Source organism: Carassius gibelio, chromosome B8 (assembly GCF_023724105.1).
Source record: "Carassius gibelio isolate Cgi1373 ecotype wild population from Czech Republic chromosome B8, carGib1.2-hapl.c, whole genome shotgun sequence".
Taxonomy (NCBI): domain Eukaryota; kingdom Metazoa; phylum Chordata; class Actinopteri; order Cypriniformes; family Cyprinidae; genus Carassius; species Carassius gibelio.
This window is the reverse complement of record NC_068403.1, coordinates 27,394,510-27,404,673: the sequence shown is the minus strand read 5'-3', so window position 1 is coordinate 27,404,673 and position 10,164 is coordinate 27,394,510. Positions and strand designations below refer to the sequence as shown.

The 10,164-nt window shown below is 36.3% G+C and overlaps 1 long non-coding RNA gene across 1 annotated transcript; it reads right to left on the bottom strand.

Annotated features, from left to right (window-relative positions):
- Positions 1-2,073: 2,073 nt before the first annotated feature.
- Positions 2,074-9,914, bottom strand: LOC127963212 (uncharacterized). Its single transcript, XR_008154745.1, has 4 exons — positions 8,264-9,914; positions 7,565-7,736; positions 5,234-5,466; positions 2,074-4,508 (listed from the first exon to the last, which is right to left on the bottom strand). It is a non-coding gene; the product is annotated as an uncharacterized LOC127963212 (long non-coding RNA).
- Between the last annotated feature and the right edge of the window lie 250 nt (positions 9,915-10,164).

The window sequence follows — 10,164 nt, the reverse complement described above, 5'->3', positions numbered from 1 at the left end:
TAAATACTGATCTGAGGGCAAAATAAAAATGTTTAATATATAGCCAATCAATACAGCAAAAACTGAAGCCAAAAAAGAGGCTAATATTGGCAGATGATGTATTTGAAAACTTAAGCAATAATTAAAAATATCTGAATGTCACTGAACTGGTAACATATAGAGCATCACAGTTCCGCCCACACCTGGTGCCGGAAGAAAAAATTCAATGCAATTTCTGCATTGACATTTGGGGTATAAGCCATAAAAACGTAACCATACATGGTAGACTTGAAACCAGCTACGGCTGTACTAAGCGATAGTATATGCTCATATAAACGTAAAAGGATCATGGGGCACTAACCTTGTTTAGAGATAAATGCCTTTTATTCGCGATGTCCTGGCTAAGTACTTCATTACCCACAATCCCACAGTGATGCATCTGATTGGTGGAGCTCGTGTAACCGTCTGGTTAAACCCCGCGAAGACTGAAGATCATTAATAAAAAAATTAAATAAAATAAAAACCTGTGTTGCGTTTTTGTACGGTAGACTTATCAGTGCAATCATGATCTCCATGGCTGCCATGAGAAAATTCACTGGAGGAAAAAGTCAATGGGAGAAATGAATGGGAAATTTACTTCCGGCACCAGAGCTCTCTCGGGCTGTGGGCGGGACTGTGATGCTCTATATAATAACTGAAATAGTTAAATATCAGCTTTGGAAGTAAGGCTGGAATGTAATCACAAGTCAGTGTACCAGTAAAAGTGTGAGTCTGGAAGGCAGCAAGTCGGGGCAGTAGGTTTAGGATAGCGTCAGCAAGGAGGGATAGCCAAGCGACCAGTAAGCACCTCAGGGTGACCTGGCCGGACATCCAGGAAATTCCTTGCAGTGCCATGCCGGGCCTGATGACCAAGTCTCCTTCTCACAACGCAGGTACTGACCAGTTTGGAAGGTGAAAACAGAGCATCGAGAAGAAAGCCCCTTTCTTTCTGCCTGATATCTGCCAGGTTCACCCACAGATGTCTCTCCATTACCACCATGGGTGCCATAGAACTGCCCATGGCAGGGGGAGCCTGCTTTGTAGCATGGAGAGAGAGAGATGTGGTGCGGCCCAGCACAGCTACCTGATCAGGGGAAAGGCCCTCGCCTTTATCCAGGTCTTTCAGCAGGTCAGTCTGATACGCTTGAAGCACCACCATCATGTGCATGCTGCTGCATATGCCTTGCCATTTAAGCAAGATGTATCCTGAAGGGGCTTAGATGGCAAGGAGGGAAATTTAAGAGAGGACGTCTACCCCACAGAGAGATAGCTAGACGAGAGATAGCTAGCGTCTCTTCTACAGGGGGCATCCACTCTTAGCCACTTTCGTGCATCGTTTCGATGTTGGCATAACTTGTATGTTGAAAATCAATGGATGCAGGAAGAAAACGGTCTCTTCTATTCCTTTTCAATCTCTTTATGGAGATCAGGCAGAAATGGAAGACTCACCTGAGCTGGAGGGCTATGGTCGGAAAGATAACACTCGTCGAGATGACCTCACGGCATCACCTTGCCAGCGCGCTTCCATGGCCAACTTTGCCCTGGCTCGATCCATAACCTCCAATAGCTCTACATACTGCAGGGCAAGAGGATTGTGAAGGCTCAGCCTCAGCTTCTTCGCCATCACTGGACATCTCCTGCTCTTCCTGGGCCGAACCCAGCAGAGCACTAGCCTCTGTATCGGAAAGTGTTAAAAGATATAACATCATTGTCTCTCGTCCACCGCCAACAAGCGCGAAAGGGAAAGTCTCTAAACTCCTCAGCCAGATCCACTTGTGATCTCCACAAGCTCATTCTCTTCCTTGCCTCAGCAGCGGCGGATTCTGAACCGCAGGAAGCAGATGGTTGCCCCTCTTTCCTTGAAAAGAGAGACAAATGAGAAAGTAGCTTTTTCATTGAAAAAAATAAATAAAAATAATAATAATAATAATAATATTATATTTATATATATATATATATATATATATATATAAAATGCAATGATAGTCAACAGCTTTTATGACTGTAAAGAAAACTACATAAAATAATTTAATATTTAAGTTTTTTTTTCCTCATTCTGTGATGTGAATCCATGCCAGATCACAAAAAGTTTCAAACACTTGACCTAAGTTATGAAATAACTTAATAACTTAAGAGTTTTGTCAAAAACATGACAATTGTTCTCCTTGTTTGACAACAGGTTTGTAAACAGGCTCAAACCCATGCAAAACCCATGCATACGTTCTACTGAGGTAAATTTTCATTATACAGACTGATTTATTCATATGTTCGACACATATGCTGCACTGCCCTGGTTATGCAGTCAGAGGTGTGTGCGGCTTGAAATTGCACTCCGATTGGTGTAGGACACGGCCATCCTTATTCATGCCTTTCTTTTTAGCCAGAGTCTCATCAAAACCCCTCACGGCTTCCTCAATTTTTTGTAGTTTATGACAACAAAACGCATGTAATGTGTGAGGGCCCATACCCATAATAAACACAGGCACACATATTCAAAGCTGCAGTCCGTACGTTTTACCTGTTTGTCGCCATCTCTGTTTGAAAACCTGCAATTGCAGCTGTGTGCGGAATTATCTTCCTTGCTGGGTTATGTGCTGGCACGGCTGTAGCATGGATTAATCTAATGTTTTGATGAGTATGTGTGGCAGTCAGTCACTGCACCGGTGTGGATATTTACTGCAGTGGCGAAGCTAAGGGTTGGCCCGGGTGGGCAATGGTTGTGTATACTGTATATGCTTTAAAATATACTTAACGTGAGTTTTCATGGTCAATTACAGGCAGTTTATTAATTTTCCATCTTTCTATAGGTGCTTACCATATACTTGTCAAAATAATGATTGGTCAGTTTCTGTTAGTCCCACCCACAATTATGTTAACTATGTGAGGACGCGCATGTTTGAAAATAGTGAAAAAAATGCAACCAGACCAGCGGGTGATGGATTTATAAATTAAAAACTTCTGAGCCAAACGTGTTTAAAGCATCATATTACCATAGTTACAGTGTTCGACTCGCTAAACAGATGCATTCTTTGTGTAAAGTAAAGAAAAAATAAACATTGTGCTAGATACTCTTCTCCACAACAAACTGCATATTTGCAGCTGCGCTCATTTCTAAAGTTCTCGATATTTACTCTCCTTTAAATGCGAACAGAGACAGTTGATTATGAGATAATCTGCGAAGCCACATCATCTAAGAAGGTAATGCTCTGCATACAGTAAACTTTAGTTAATATTTGTCAATGCATTAACTAACATTAACAATGAGAAATACATTTGTTGACTGATAAAATTTCAACGTTTCTTTATTAGCTCAGGTACTGTTAACATATAAAACTTAGTTTTAATAATGTATTAGTAAATGCTGAAATTAAAATTAATTTATTCAGTGCTTTAGTAGTATTGTGTATTGAATATTTGTGCTGTATTTTCTGTTGACATAAGATATGCAGTTTTCAAATGCTACACTTTGCCCACCCAGTTTTATGTAGGGCCACTCATTTAAATATTTCAGGCCTCGCCCCTGATTTACTATACTTCATAAACACAGATTCTATCTTACATCTTGAAATATATGACGCAAATAAGATTTTTTCCCTGCATAGTGTCATCCAACCACGTAAGCAACAAGTCTACCACATTTGTTCTGACCAACTCAGGAAAAAAGCATTACAATATATCATGCTACCAAATGGAGATGAAGTGTGATAATCGATTAGACATCAAACTGTGCAAATTATTATTAATGTTCAACTTTATTCTCAAACAACATTAACAACATCAGCATTATGTGGCTATGTGTATAGTGTGTATCAGCATTTAATTTCAGTTTCTGTACAGTCTAATCTCTAATTGTCATACCATTCGACCTTCATATTAAGCAATTCTTTTAACCCAAAAAGCAAATTACGTTCCCTTCAAACTGGTTGTCTTTAAAATACAGATCTTGTGTAATCCCAAGCCATATGTAATCAGGAGCACATTTAAAAACTACCATATCATTTAATTTCATTCACATGTGTTTCATAAACACATAATCCTTTCTGGATTACAATCTGCCATCAAAATGATACAAATGTATTATTCTAGCTGCTGTGAGAAAAGGCTATAAATGATATTCCACCTGCAGGATCCTCACATACTATAGCCTAGTAACCGGGACAACTTCTTTATGTTTACAGATGTGACGTAATGACGCAGTGCCAATGCTTTAATTTCCTGTGGAAACCTACCCAATACTACTCAAATTAGAAAATATTATTATAAGCTTATCATTGTGAATCGGGCTAAAGTAAGGCGATAGTTTTGAACACTGGCTGGTTATGTACTTGCTCAAAAGGTGATTCAATTCTGACCTTGTACCACTGTGGTTTCTGCATCTCTTTCGTAGTGAGGATCAGACCGGCTCTGAGTGCAGATACTGCTCCCTCACGGATCGGCTGTTTGGAGTCCCACACAGCATTGAAAATGTTGTCAAAAAATGGCTGCACCTGCTGGAAGAAGAATGTGAGTGTGCTAACAACGAGCTCTCATAAAACCAGCACCGAAAACAAAAACACAATGGAAAGGTGGTTCAGTTCACATTAGACAGAAAAGAGCAAAGAGCACACTGAAGAACTGTAAAGGAAGCTAAAAGCCACCAGTAACAGACAGTCAAGTGTAACAGTCTAATACAAGGTTTACAGTGGGTAAAAAAAGTATTGAACACATCACCATTTTTCCCGTTAAATATATTTCTAAATGTGCTGTTGACATGACATTTTCACCAGATGTACAATACAAGTAATCCATACAAACAAAGAAAACAAAACAATTCTATGTAAAACAATTCTCAATTTCTATGTTTAGAAATAAAGTTTTGCGTAAAATGGAATGACACAGGGAAAAAGTATTGAACTACTGAAATGTATATAATCCTTTGTACAAAAGCCTTTGGTAATGACAGCTGGTAATTCTTTCTTCTGTTCCACTGTTTGGAAAAAATTATATGCAATTTCGCTGGATACCACCCACTGTTTGGTTATTAACATTCTTCAAAATATTTTCTTTTTTGTTCAAGAGAAGAAAGAAATTGACAAAGGTTTAGAACAAACTAAATGGTGACAAAAGTTTCATTTTAGGAAATATGGCCCAAGAAAAAAAAATATTTTTAATTGGAATTTCAATCTGTTTGCTTGTAGTTCACTATGATAATATAATATGCAGTTTTTCTACGCACCGCTGCATGCCGTCTGCCCTTATTCCTGTCTGCTCCCAGGCATTCTAGAGCTCTCTTCACCTCAAACTCCACATACTCTGCAGTGAAGGTGTCTCCAGCCATAGACAGGTGACCGATTGTCATAGAAGCCATCTCCATGACCACTGAGTCACTGGTGGAAATCAGGTTCTGCATGTAGTTGGCAAAACGGCTGATACGGGTGGCATTTCCTCCTTCCACACCAATCAAGCTCACTGGAAAAACAGTCATAACTTAAAAAACAATTCAAACAAAGCAATGCAACAGTGAAAGTTTAAGTCAGAAGTTAAAAACAATGCACACTCAACATGACTCTTCCCAACAGTTTATATTTACAGTATGTGTACTTTAATGTAATGCTTTCAAGTGATTACAAAAATTCAGTTAAACACTGTAAATTACATGCTAAATTAATCAATTACAACTAATCAATTACAAATGATCACGTGTTGTTCTTTACTAGGAAAAAAAAAAACACAAATATAGATAATTTGAAGACTGATATCAACATTCTTCTGCACAATCTGACTTTGCTGCAGCCTGGAATTGAACTACTGGTTTCGTCTGGTCAGAGGAGAACTGACCCCCCCAACTGAGCCTGGTTTCTCCCAAGGTTTTTTCTCCATTCTGTCACTGATGGAGTTTTGGTTCATTGCGGCTGTCGCCTCTGGCTTGCTTAATTGGGGACACTTCATTTAAAGTGATTTCATTGACTTGATTGCAGATACTATTTAAACTGAACTGAGCTGGATGATGACATCATTGACTATTTTACTATTTAATGCTATTTAATGCTATTCAGTTGTGTTGTTACAATCTGTATTGTTAAAAGAGCTATATAAATAAAGGTGACTTGACTTGACATAGTTGCCACTACAAGCAGTGTAAACCTGGACTGATTGCGGACTTGCAAATACATATTCTGCATCTCCTTGTATTTATAATGTTTTTAATGATCGAATCACAAGTGGTCAGCACTAAATGCAGATGGAAACAGGATCTAAAACATTTTGTGATCAGATCACTGAAACCATCAGTGTCAAGTCAAGTCAAGTCCCCTTTATTTATATAGCGCTTTAAACAAAATACATTGCGTCAAAGCGACTGAACAACATTCATTTGGAAAACAGTGTGTCAATAATGCAAAATGACAGTTAAAGGTAATTCATCATTGAATTCAGTGATGTCATCATCTCAGTTCAAATAGGATTTTTGCAATCAAGTCAACGATATCACTGTAAATGAAATGACCCCAACTAAGCAAACGAAGTGTCAATATTTTAGATCTGTGTTAAACGTTTTATATTGATATATTTTATATTTAATATATTTACATTTATTCATTTAATGTATTCAGTGAAGTCGATGCAGTTTTATTTAACATTTGATAATAATTACATTATCTATGAATTTCTATAGTATTTCTTTCCTGAATATTACTTTTGGATCTACCTAAAAATAATTGTTTATTTGATTTGTATCTTTGTTTGTTCTTACTGTATTCAATCGTGCTATTTTTTGTAAACTGTTTTATTTGTTTTTTAATTACTTTTGGTTTTTAATAAGGTTTGAACTTTATATAGTTAGGCTTTAGTCATGTTTTGTTTTAAAACTGAAGTTGTGATTATGAAATTTCATTGGTATCTAAAATGCTGGTGTCATAACCGAATACAAGGTTACACTCTTGGAAATAAAGGTGCTTCACAATGCCATAGAAGAACCTTTTTGTCTAAATGATTCCATAAAGAACCTTTAAAATATAAAGAAGCTTTCTTTTTCACAAAAGGTTTTTTGTGGCGAAAGAAGGTTATTCAGATCATAAAAAGGTGAGAAAGAGATGGTTCTTTGTGGAACAAAAAATGAAAAAAACTTTATAATTAAGAGTGTACAAAAGTCAATACCAACTGAAACAGTAAAAATCTGAATTGCTGGACAAGGCTAGCAGAATAGTGCTCATATAGTACTAAATCATCCTACTTAAATACTACTTTTCTAAGTTTGATGAACTTCAGGCAGTATTCCTGTTTGCAGTACTTGCAGTACATCCACAAAAGTGTGTGTGTGGTCATGAGGTTTCGCTTCCATTATTCTAGTGTTTTTCTGTAAACATGTTTCCTTTTTTCTTTATTAGAACAAACTGCAGGACAAATAACTTGATCGTCTGTAGTAACACAAGTGTGGTAACAAGATATTAAATTTAGGCAAAAATCAATATATAGAAATTACTCTGTCAAAGTAATGCTTTTGACTCTCCCAATGAAGCTTAATATAATTGCAAATCCTTGTATCAAAAATCTAAGTAGTACAGTTTACCTCTCTTAGTTCTGTGGTAACATAATGCTGGAGGTCTTTGGCAGCTTTTGGCCTGTGTATCTTAATTTCGACTCTTAAGGCCACTCACAAACTGCTGCAGGACTGTAGCAGTGCCAGACATGCTGACGGCTGGGACGCAGCTGCCTGTAGATATGCCTGCGATTCAAACACCCTGTCATATGAGAAACAACTTTGTTAAGGGGATGCAAAAAATAGATCTTAATGTCCAGACTACAATAAACATATTGTACTAACCAATGCTGTTTGAGGTGACACTTCTGAAATTAAGAAACTGTTTTTTGTTAAGTATCCCTTTATTTAGAAAAACTTGAATTTAACAAAATATGGCAACAGTGTACCACAATGGAAAATGGCAAAAAAAAGTAGTTTTTCTATTAAATTATGATTTTCTTTTCTATTAAAATGGTAATTTATTTTAGATATTGATAATATTTTCATACTTGGAACTCATGCAAACCAAAAGTAAGTAGGTTCCTATCATATAAACCTTATAAATGTTACTTAAAAGTATTATAATAATGCTTGCAAACGGACAAAAAAAAAAAAAAAAAAAAAAAAAAAAAAACCTTTCCAACAACAAAAACAAATATTTTTGAAAGTACTTTATACAAGTTAAGTAAAAATATGGTAGTTTGGAACATGCACTAATATGTAGGAAACATAAAATACAGGTATTACAATAGGCAGCTCCCTGAAGTAAAGTGTGTGTTTTCCCAGTCCATCCATGTGCACCTGTCTCAATCCAACTCATGACATTTCATGACATCCCGTGAAACTGCAAAAAGCAGTTCCTTTCAAATGTGATGCAAAGGTGCAAGTCACATTTGCTGCACTTCATGCACGATCCCCCTGCAGTCTTTCTTCTCCATGACAGGCCAACTCTGCACTCGTCTGATTGGCCTTTCCATAAAAATATTGCTATACTAACTATACTACAATAAACACTTCAAATCAATAAATGTAATAATTTTATTGATGCTACTATCTATAAAAAATCCCAGTGGGGAAATACATTACTGCAATTCCACTGTGGTACAGTGATGCCATATGGCAATGCACCTATTTTTCCATAGTGCTACAGAGTTGCCAAATGGCAGCCTTGATATTTTCTTAATTTTAAGTAAAACTATATTAGACAAACTTGATTTGTGAATGAAAATATCTAATTTACTTACCAAAGATGTTACAAAAAAATCCCCCTTGAGAAAAGATGTTTAGTTTATTAAATTAGGCTAATAGAGCAATTTCTGAAGCACTTCAACAGGTGTCTTCTGTGTCAGAATGACAGTGGGAAAAGGAGTTTTGTAGGGACATTCAGTTGTCATGGCAACTTCATACCATAGAGGGTTAAAGTAGAACAAACCATCAAAAAAATTGTGAAGTGGGAGTTTTCTGTTATTCTGTTTTGTATAACCTAATAGTGATAATACCATTTTACATGTAAATGTGCTGAAGCCAGAATACACAGAATATGTACAATACTGTCACCAAGCATCTAAAGACCCACCTCCATCTATCTGAATGACAATGTTCCCCCAAACCGTTAAATACGTGTCAATTCATGAAATTACACACTGTCATTATTGGACAGAGTCAATAAACTGCTCACACTATAGCAAAGATCATTCAGGGAAATGGCTACAGTAAAAGTTATTAGCTCAGATCTTCACTACTACACAGCAACATTAACATTGAATAGATAAATATACAAATGAAGTAGCTTACAATGATTAGTGATCCATACTTCCAAGTTGTGTTTAATCTAGGATTCAATCTACAAACTTTCTACAAACAAAGGCAATTTTTTCATCATTAATGAATGCTCACCCGTTTTCAACTCTGATCGACAGATAGGTTGGTTAGTTAGTTATTTAGGTGCAACCTACAACTATCGTCGGGTTATTTTAGCAAGTGATTGTGAACAGCTTACGTCATATCAAACAGAACATTTAAATGTATTACGTGTATTTTGAAAAGCAGTAATAAAAATGTACTTGTGTAAAAGGTTTCCATCTAGATGTAACGCACTCGTAAACTGAAAACACAGAATGCTGGCTCAACATGAGGGATGTCTCCTCCACCAATAAACAATCACTTGACTGCAGAGTTTAACCAATCATTCGTACAGACGGAAGCATTTCAAGCCGGAAAGAAACATGGGGTAAATTCCAATTCTCATACGAGTAATACGCTACTGTCTATGGTAATACGTACTAAGATTGCGTATAAAACCGGTTATGGCGTAGAAATACAATAAGATAGTGTTTGAATGATGAAATAAGCAAATGTCTTTTGTTTTAGATCTGGCTCTAAAAAGACTAAAATAATGATGGAATATCATTATTTTAGTCTTTTTACAGAACACATAAAATCCAGCAAAAAAAACGCCAAATTGGCATACAAACCAGAGATTTGAACATATTCAGTTGGTTATAGAACCCCAAATCAAATTATTTAAAAAAAAAAAAAAAAAAAAAAAACACTGGATAGAAGCAACAGCTCAAAAAATAAATTAGAATGTCATATGTCCCAAAACAACATAACGATAAACATAAATTGGTCAATATCAACAAAGAAAA